Source organism: Adiantum capillus-veneris, chromosome 26, assembly GCF_014529385.1.
Source record: "Adiantum capillus-veneris isolate H3 chromosome 26, ASM1452938v2, whole genome shotgun sequence".
NCBI lineage: Eukaryota > Viridiplantae > Streptophyta > Polypodiopsida > Polypodiales > Pteridaceae > Adiantum > Adiantum capillus-veneris.
Window position 1 is genome coordinate 40,109,477 of NC_140956.1, and position 10,956 is coordinate 40,120,432.

The following is a 10,956-nucleotide window of genomic DNA, read 5'->3' on the forward strand; positions in this document are numbered from 1 at the left end:
TGCTCCTTAAGTTCCCCCCCCCCCCCCCCCCCCCCCCCTCCCCAACCCCTTTTTTTTTTGTATATGAAGGTGCTAGAATTTTTAATTTGAAATAATACACCCATTGAATTTATATTTAGTTTTCGACTTTGGCATATACACTATTGAATCCATACCACCTCTCGTCTATGTGTATCCTCTTTTAAAACTCTTTTTTTTATATCAGGTTTTGGTCCAATGCTTCCATTAAAGTTCACAGCTCTCAGTCTTGTTAAAAAAACCACACTTTTAAGTCAATTTTCACCTCCTTTCTCACATTCTTCCTTGGTTGCCAACTAACACCCTCTCCATCGCAAACCAACTCCCCTCTATGTGTATCCTCCTTCACTTCTCTTTGGTAAGAAGTCTTCTCATTAGCCCCTTCGTTTTCTCTATACTAATTCGTACAATTTTTTTTTCCATCACTACACATCCTTGTCTTTTCTCATTAGCGGGTTTGGTAAAATCCCAACTAATCCTTGTCTAGTATACTCTTTTACGAACCCTTCCTCCCTTTCCTCTTTTTTCCTTTTCTCCCCAACCCCTACACCATCCTATATAACAATACCTCTTTTCTCTAGCACATTCTAAATCTCCTTCTCCTAGCAACCATTGATAAACTTCGCACGGAACGAAAGGCGTTTGGTACATCCAAAGCCTTTCTCTTCTTTTTTTTTAAGTGTTTTGCATGCTTAAATGCTACATTTTAGTTTTGTGTTAATCAATTCTTTTAAATAGAAGCACCATTAACTTTCTAATCTATTTGGCAAAAATTAATTCTTTAGTCTTAGAAAGGGCGAGTTTCAAGCGCACCGTGAAAAGTAGTATGACGGTTGAGTTGTATTTGACTAACATTTATTTTTACTTTGTTTTTGGAGATTATGCGGCAAGTGCATGAGTTAGTTGGGAAGGGTATGGTTAGGCTTAGCTCATCTTCATTTTGTTCTCCTCTGCTACTATTGCAAAAGAAAGACGGCACATATCATATGTGTTTCGACTATAGAGCACTAAACAGGATCATTATCAAGAATATGTTTCTCGTTCCACAGGTAGAAGATCTATTTGATAAGCTACAAGGGTCCATCTACTTCAGTAGGATTGACCTAAAAAGTGGCTATTATCAAAAAAGGATAGTTGATCAAGACATTGTAAAGACCGTATTTCGCACTATGTTGGGTCTTTACCAATACATTGTCATGCTTTTTGGCTTGACCAATACACTAGCCACATTCAATCGCTTGATGGAGAAGCTATTCAGGCCTCATCGAACCTTTACTGAAGTGTTCTTTGATGATATCATCATCTACTCTAATTTATTAGTCAAACACAAGCAACACCTCCAGGTAATATTTCAAGTTCTAAGAGAATAAACTTTATGTTAATTGAAAGAAAAGTGAATTTTTCTTAGAAGAGATTCAGTATTCAGGTCACATTATCTCTCAAGATGGCATCCAAATGGATCTTTCAAAGTTAGAGGTAATAAAAGGATGACATAAACCAAGGAATCTTTATGAATTAAGAAGCTTTATAGGTATGTGTGCATACTATAGCCGTTTCATAAAGTTCTCACTAATAGCAGAACCGTTACATGATCTAACAAATAAAAACGTTAGGTACACATAGTCTGTGAAGGAGAACAATGCTTTCAAAAAGCTTAAAGAAAAGCTTATCTCTCAACCTGTGCTTACACTACCGGATCTCTCAAAGCCATTTGAGGTCCAATGTGATGCTTCTGGTGATTGCCTTGGAGCTGTTTTGCTCTAAGAAGGCACGCCATAGGTTATGAAAGTCTAAGGCTTGACCTTGTTGAGCAAGCTCTAGGCATATATGAAAAGGAACCCCTCGTAGTTCTACATGCCTTAAACTCATAGAAGCACTATTTATTGGGGACTCCTTTCATTCTGTGAACGGATCACTAAAATCTTAAGTACTTCATGACGCAGACCAAGCTCTTCGACAAACAAATGAGGTGGACATACTTTCTTTCGCAATTTCATTTTCATATTGCTCACATTGGTGGCAAGCATAATCAAGTAGCTGATGCACTCTCAAGACGGCCGAGAGTGAATGCGGTTTCCATAACAACTCATAATGATCTATCTTCTATGATAGATGAGTATGCTATTGAACCCGATTTTAGAGATGTGATTTTAACCCTTGCACTAGGGAAGAAAGAGAAACCATTTACTTTACAAGATGGTTATCTTCTTTATGGCAATAGACTATGTGTTACTAGCTCACTACGTGAGAAAGTAATGTATGAATCTCATGCTCCTCCTTATGCAGGACATAGAGGGATTCAGTCTACCCTAAAGGAGATTGAAACATATTTCTATTGGCCTACCATGAAAGTAAACATACAAGAGTATGTTTCTAAATGTGTGGTATGTCAAAAGACGAAGTTTGATAGAGGGAAGTAACCTGGATTGCTTCGACCTTTGCCAATCCCTAATTCACCATGGGAGAGCATATTCGTGGATTTTATCTTTGGATTTCTTAAGTCTATCCATGGGAATACGGGAATATGGACGATAGTAGACATGTTCAGTAAACAAGTTCATTTTATACATGTCAAAAAGACTATCAAAGCTCATCAAATGGCAACCCTCTTCATTTCACAAATCTTCAAGTACCATGGCTTGCCAATGTCCATAGTGTCGGATAGAGATCCTAGAATGACTAGTAATTTTTGGAAGGATCTTTTTGAGAATTTAGGAAAAGGCTAAACTTCTCTTTGACCTATCAGCCGCAAACGGATGGCCAAAGTGAAATAGCTAACCTAACAATTCTCGATCTACTAAAAGCCCCTATGTAACGGAAGTAGACCAAAGATCCCAATGGGAGAAGTACTTATCCTTAATGGAGTATCCCTATAATAACATTGTACATACTTCCACGAGAAAAGCATCTTTTGAGGTAATTGAGGGAAGATCAAAAAGTCCTTTGCTACTTAAGGTACACGGGAAGAACTTTGCTGCAGATGAGTATAGCCGAGACCTACAAGAATCTTTCCAAAAGATTAAGGATGCTATCTCTATCTCACAGCAAAGGCAAAAGGTTGCTGGTGACAAGCACAGAAGAGCCCAAGCGTTTAAAAGAAAATGATTGGGTTTTACTCAAATTTCCCAAGGCTCGATTAAGGCACACGACGGGCAAGAATCCTATGGGACACCAAAAGTACTATGCTAAGTTAGGAAAACGGTACTCTGGTCCTTTTCAGATTCTTAGGCCAATCAATGACATGGCCTATCAACTCAAGTTGCCCAACCATTGGCTTATACACAATGCTTTCCATGTGAGCCTACTAAAGCCTTACAAAGGAGAGACACCTCAAGAACCAACTATTGAAGATCTACCGGAGATCGAGGCCTAAGAAGAGGTGCTGCAGCTCGAGTCCATTCTCCGACATGAAGACAAGGTACTAAGAGGCGGTAAGACTATTCGACGATATCTTTATCTGACGATATCCTATTAAGTTTAAGAATTATCCTTTTAAAGATGCTAGATGGATGCAAGGCATGTAATTAACGGATAACCTAAACCTTGTCAATGCTTAGAATGCTAGAATATTGGTTAAGCTGGCAGACCGGCCACAGTAGGAATCCAAAGGAGGAAAAATAGGGATCCAAAGGGGAGGCCATCTGCAAAAGAGCTATGTGCAACAATGGGCTCCAAAGACCTAAGAGTTCAACCTATTAAGACTTTCAAAATGCTAAGGTTCCAAAATTCAAAGGTTGTGTCCAAAGGTCAAAGATTAGGAAATTTGGATGCTTTGTGTGTGTCCCAAAAGTCTTTCGGGCGAGCCCAAGAAGTAGGGGATGAGAGAGAAACTCACACACACACAAGCTTCTTTTGTACACAAGGGGAAAGAGGGACACATGTCATCTCCCTAGCCCAGATGCCCACAAGGTGTACTCAAATCCTATTGGATGGCCTGGGAGGTGGACCAATGAGAATTAGGCTAGAGTAATTCTAGTTTAATTAATTTAAAACCACTTAATAAAAGAACCAATAAGAATTAAGCTCTCTAGAAGACTATTGGACAATCTCCCTAGGGGTCCAATGAGCATTCAGCAGCCCAATAGCTTTTTTGATTCCTTTTGGTTGGAGACAATGGGGTCCAATGAGAGTTTAGTTTCATTAATTAATTAGTAAAAGCTCTCACAAAAGCAAAAGGGGGACACATGCCAAAAGGTTGTCACTTATGTTGCTTAAATTCCATTGGCTAAGCCTGGGGAGGTTCAATAGGACTGTAGCATGGAGCAATTAGCAAGGGGGGTCGACCAAGAGAGAGAGGGACTGATTTTTCGAAGGCATTATTCACTTACACACTCACACAATCTATGTGTGAAGCAAGAAGACTCTCTCTCTCTCTCTCTCTCCTTCTCAAGCTTTAATGGAAAGCTTACCACCTACTCCAAGCTTGTGAGAAGGGAGGCCTACACCAACAACTCTTGGCTTTGTGATGTAAATCCAACCAAGACCCAAGCTTCAATGCATGCTCATCTCATCTACCGTGCTGATTACTAAGCTAAACTATGCTAACATGGGTGATGATGTGAGGAGATGTACATCTTTCTCATTAGAATACTTCTTTCTCTCAATCTACTCTCATACCCCGGTAGCTCTCACCATCTTCAAAGGTGTGTGAGGTCTTGGGTCTGAGACCGTGAGGGAATTGATGTTGTGTTTGGTAAGTGTTTTGCTTAGTGCATGAAGTTTCCATCTTCATTGCACTAGCTAGTATTGGAGGAACACAAAGAATTGTATTGTAAAATGTATTTCTTGATGGGAGAAACCATAATACAAAGCCTTTTGGGGGGGGGGACCGGCTCCATGCAAATTCGGTCCTCAAATGTTGTCAATTGTTTAATTTCTCTCTCTTTAGAAGTATTGTTCATGTTATCTAACTAGGTGTTATACTTTTTGTTGCTCTCTCCACCCAAGAACTCTTGTTATTCTCATTAGGAAGCTATTCTAATGAAATGCTCACTATGTTCATGCTATTTTCCGCTACATACAAGTTACTAGACCATTAAATGTTACATTTGTGTGGGTCTTTTTGTGATTAATGTGCTCATAAATTGTCCTTATCGTCAGGTTCTCAAAGACCAACATGGGGATATATACATAGGGTTGTGCAATCTTATGCAAAGCGTAACTGAAGGTGAATTCAATGGGCGGTATGAGATGTGTAATGGAAATAGCCTATGAACTTTGAGAGTAGCGGAATTAGGAAACTAGGTGAAGCATTTTTTAGAGATTACTTTGTGAGCATAGCAGGTGAACTTAATTGATGGTAGCAACATAAACATGGTACTTAGTTAACTTGGAATGAACAATACTTTTGCAAGAGAGAGAGTTTAGAGAACATGACAATAGTTGAGGACCGGATTCATATGGAGCCGGTCCCCCCTCCAATAGGCATTTGTATTATAGTTTCTCCCATCAAGGGAGACTTGGTACAATACAATCTTTGTGTTCCTCGTGACCTACATGATGCAATGAATATAGAAAGCTTTATGCATCACAAGTATAACATAAACTTGTAGAAAACATTATCTATCCCAAGCCTCAGTCTCAAGACCTCAAACACCTTCAAAGGTGGAGAGAGCTAGCGGGGAATGAGGGTAAGGAAGAGAAAGAAGAAACATTCCATAGGAGAAAGAAATAGTTCCTCACTTATCATTACTCTTCTTGCTAGCATACATAATAGCATAGTACCGGAGATGGAGAAGATGGAAAGATTAAGCATTGAAGCATGGCTCTTGGTTGGATTTACATTCCATAGCCAAGAGTGTTGATGCAGGCTCTCACTTCTCACAATCTTGGAGAAGGAGGTGGTGTTCCTCAACTTTCACAAAGTGAGAATGAATCCACAAAATGAGTGTGCGTGTATGTGGTGTATATCCCCCCAGCACCCCCCTTGCTTGCTTGGGGTGAGTTGCAACTTTTCCACATGCTGCAAGCTCATTGGACCCCTCTCCCCCTAGCCAATCACATGCATCATGCAGTCGAGTACATGGGTAGTCTTTTGAAAAGTGTCCTCCTTACCCCTTACACAGAGAGAGAGAGAGAGAGAGAGAGAGAGAGAGAGAGAGAGAGAGAGCTTGAAAATATCTAGATATTTGTTGGATGGAACTAGAAGCTCATTGGACCCCTCTTTAGCCGAACCAATAGCATTCAAGCACACCATGTGGTTAAGCTTAGTGAGAGTCTGACATGTGTCCCATGTGCCCTTTTAGAAAAGGAGTGCCCCTTGGATGAGTGGAAGGTTAGGTAAAAGATTCCCCTAACTTTGGGACTCCCATGCATATGAAGCTTCTTAAGCAACTTCCTCATTAAGTGTGTAGGGTCTCTTTTTGACTCAAGCATCTTACCCCCCATGCATAGGAAGCTTCTCAAGCAACTTCCTCATTAAGTGTGAGAAGTACCTCAAGTACCTTAGTCATCAAGCATGGCAAGCACCTTAGGTGGAGTTCCCACCTCAAGCTCAACCCTAGCTTGCCTAAGGTCAAAGGCAAGTTTAGGTCGGGTTTCAACCTCAAGCATAGCCCTAGCTTGCTTAAGGTCAAAGACAAGTTTAGGTCGGGTTCCCACCTCAAGTTCAGTCCTAGCTTGCTTAAGGTCAAAGGACTTTTAACACTAACCATTGGAGGTCTTTAATGAAGCTAACCCTAAGGCCTTTTAAGCTCCATTAGTTAACCTTGCTCTTTGACATACCATCTCTCATTTGGACCCCTTTACCATTGGCCCTGTGTTGAGATAGATCCGTAAGCACATGTCTATATTCTAACCCTTGTTCCCGTTTATTATCCCACATTAAATGATTAGTTTAATATGAGAAAATCATTTGGGTTGGTTAGATATTAGATATTTAATGACATAACCTCTCTCTTGAAATCATAGTCGTCCTCGACTATGAGGTAAAAGAGATAAAGTCATAGTCATTAGTCAATTTGTCTTAGCGAGTAGAGGATCCCATTTTTACCCTACGACATCATTCCAAGATGGATGACTAATCCATTTGGTGCTTGGGAGACATAGCTGCCGCAAGCATGTTTGCTCTTTAGTCCATATCATACTTCCAAAGTAGAGTGACAAGTTCTACTTGGTGTTTGGGAGACGTCGTCACCACAAACATGATCCTAAGCATGCATACTTCTTAAATTTGTGCACAATAAAAAGAGGACTAGTCTAATGAGACAAAAACATCATTTAAAATACATTTTCATATGCTTACCCTAGTACAGCATTGTAAACATTGACAAGGTTCATATTATCCTTACGCTAGGTTCCTTGCATCCATTTAGCATCTTTAAAAGGATAATTCTTTAACTTAATAAGATAACATAAAATAATCTTACCATTTCTTAATATCTTGTCTTCAAGTCATAGAATGGACTCAGATTGAAGTACTTCTTCTTGATCTTTGATTTTTGGAGGGTCAGCAACTATTGCTTCTTTTGATGGCGCTCCTTTGTGAGGCTTACATAGGCTCTCATGGAAAACATGGTGCATGAGTCAATGGTTGAGGCAACTTCAATTGATAAGCCATCTCATTGATTGGCTTAAGAATTTAAAAAGGAACATAGTATCTTTTTGATAGATTAGCATAATACTCTTGGTGGCCCATAGGATTCTTGCCCGTAGTATGCCTTGGATGAGCCTTGAGAAACTTTAACAAGACCCAATCATGTTTCTTAAAGGCTAAGGCTCTTCTATGCTTATTAGCAGTAGCCCTTTTTGCCTTTTCTTTGAGATGGATATAACCTCTTTAATCTTTGGAAAAGATTCTTGTGATTCTTGGCTATATTCATCAGTAGTGAAGATCTTCCCATGTACTTTAAGTAGTAAGGGACTTTTGGATCTTCCTTCTTTAACCTCAGAAGGTACTTTCCCCATAGAAGTATGCATAATATCATTGTACGCATACTCTATAAGAAGTAAGTACTTCTATCATTGAGAACATTGAGCTACTTCCATGACATAGGCTTTTAGTATATCAAGAATCGTTAGATTAGTAATTTCACTTTGGTCATCCGTTTGTGGATGATAGCCCGAAAGAGAAATTTAATTTACTTCCTAGATTCTCAAAGAGACCCTTCTAGAAATTACTGGTCATTCTAGGATCTTTGTCCGACACTATGGGTGTTGGAAAACCATGATGCTTGAAAATTTGAGATATGAAGAGGGTTGCCATTTTTGATGTGCCTTACTAGTCTTTTTGACAGGCATAGAGTGTGTTTTCTTGTTAAGCCTATCGACTGAAACAATCCAAGTTGCTTCCCTCGATCAAATTTCAACTTTTGGTATACCACGCATTTTGAAACATACTCTTGTATGTTTACTTTTCATGGTAGACCAGCAGAAATACATTTCTACTCCTTGAAGAGTAGATTATGGACTCCCTCTTTGCCCCGCATAAGGAGATGTATGGGTTCCATACATGACGTTCTTATTGTATGGGTGATTAACACATAGCCTATTCCCATTTGGAAGATAACCATCCTTCAAGGTGAATGGTTATTTTTACTTCCCTATTGCAAAGGCTGTAATTACGTACTTAAAGTCTCAGTCAGTAGCAAACTCATTATGATAGATCATTGTGAGTTGCCATAGACACCACATTTACCCTTGGTCGTTGTGAAAGTGCATCGGCCACTTGATTGTGCTTGCCAACAAGGTGAGCAATATGAAATTTAAATTGCAAAAAGAAAATTTGCCCGCCTCGAGCTTGGTTTGCGTCATGAAGTTCTTGAGGCTTTGTGATCCATTCGTAGGATGAATGGAGTCCCCAAGAGATAGTATTTCCACGTGTTTAGGGCATATAGAATAGCTAGTAGCTCTTTTTTGTATTTGCCCAATACTTACTTATCAAAGTTGAGTCTTTGACTCTTATATGCTATGGCATCCCCTTCTTGAAGTAAAATAGCTCGAAGGCAATCACCACAAGCATCACATTGGACCTCAAATGCCTTTGAGAGATCTAGTAGCGTGAGCACACGTTGAGAGATAAGATTCTCCTTAAGCTTCTTGCACTTTTGCAGCCCATGAATACTTAACGTTCTTTTTTGTTAAGTCATGTAATGGGATTGCTATTAGCGAGATTCAACCACATACGGATTTTTCTTAATGATGTTGTGCCATTGATCCTTTTCATTTGTTTTGGCCAGGCGCTTTGTGTTGGTGCATTTCAGGACGTAGAAGTCTGCACCTGCCTCCTCTGCAATCACTACAAATTTTTGGCCAACCATCAAGGCATCACTCAGGTCATCGTGGTGTCCAACATACATGGGGGCGTATTCATCCTCATCCTCGCTCGACGCTTCTCCATCGCTTTCATCCGTAACTGTGGGTTGTATTTGCAAGTATACCCACCCCTGCACATGATCTTTGTTGGCACATCTCCTCCATTGACCTCTGATGCACGCACCACAAAATCAAGAGAGCAGTATGTGCCTTGGTCCGTGCATATCCATCTGACTATAGCCTGACTGTAGCCATTGACACAGTGCCAGGATCGAGACCCTGTCATGCGCTTGCAATCCCACTCTATAATTCTATCGACATCATCGATCTTGACCTCCCAGAAAGCACGATCGACTTTCTTACCTGTTTGTGGGCATTGATTTCTGAGAGTTGCATTGAGGAATGCAACAACGCTTGAAGCATTATGCAGCTCCCACCGGTCAGATTTCAACTACTCTTGTGTGAGGGCTCTTTTGACCACTGCACCAACCCCGTCATGTTCACCCTTTCCATGGCCTGAAGCAAAGAAATTGTGAGTCATTTCGACACCTGTCATATTGAAGATTCGTGCAACAAAATAGAATAGCCACCTTGCTTTGAATTGTGATGCAACACCATCCGAACACACCCAATGTCGCTTGACACTATAGCCATGTTTTTTTAGCCATTCATTGTCAAAAGAAAACAGTCCTGCACAAACAAAGTGTCATGTGTCTTGTCGTCAGAGATGTAGAAGTGAGCCGTCTTTTGTATACCACCAAGCGCATCACGTAAGTATGAAATGTGAACAAAGATTGTGACCTGAGATGAACACCAATGCATTGACTGGATCTCGTTTTGAACTTTGAAGAAGTAGTTCTCTACAAAATCCACTATAGACACCACTACATCGTCACAAAAATTGGCCAAACACTCCTTGAACTGTTGAGCTTGCCACCTGTACAAGTAGTTGTGTTTGATGAACTTCCCTAGTTTCCCTTGGAGCACAGAAATGAAACTCATCGGACTGAGCTGCTGAACCACGAGGTCTTTTCAACATTTATCTAGACCTTCTTCATCCTTTTCTTGTGTAGGAACCTTGTCAAAAAGCTTGACAGTCATTCTAGAGATACCATCACCCTTTCATGCCCACCTTCATGCTTTCGGATGCTTTATCCTTTCCTTTTTGTGCAATAAGTGGGTCTCTTCAATGAAACACAACAATAACCTTTCAATCCTGCAATCAGTGCATGTTTCCAAAAGACATTTGCTATGGTGAAAAGCACTATCAGCTGTCTTTGGACACAATACAGACTCCCATAGTTCTGTCAAGGATGAAAAAGTGGTTTTTGATGCTGTACATTGTGCTATTCCACCACTCGGATTGCACACAAGAAACCTGCAAAAGCATGACGTTCCATGTAGCCCGTATCTTCCATGACGCATATGATTTAAGCCTTCATTCAAGTAAACAAGCTGAACATGGTATTCACAACAACAAGTGTTGCGGTCCTTTAACTTACGAAGTATGGCCTCAGACCCTCAAAGCATCTAAGGGACATCCTAATTTTAGGATTAGCCTCTTGGAACCGCATGTACAAATCCCTCTGCCAAACAAAAGACATTTAAAAATACTATAAAGTACTAAAATCTAGTTGCACCACTTACACACTCCGAAGTACTTTGAGGCACTTTGCAACACTTTAA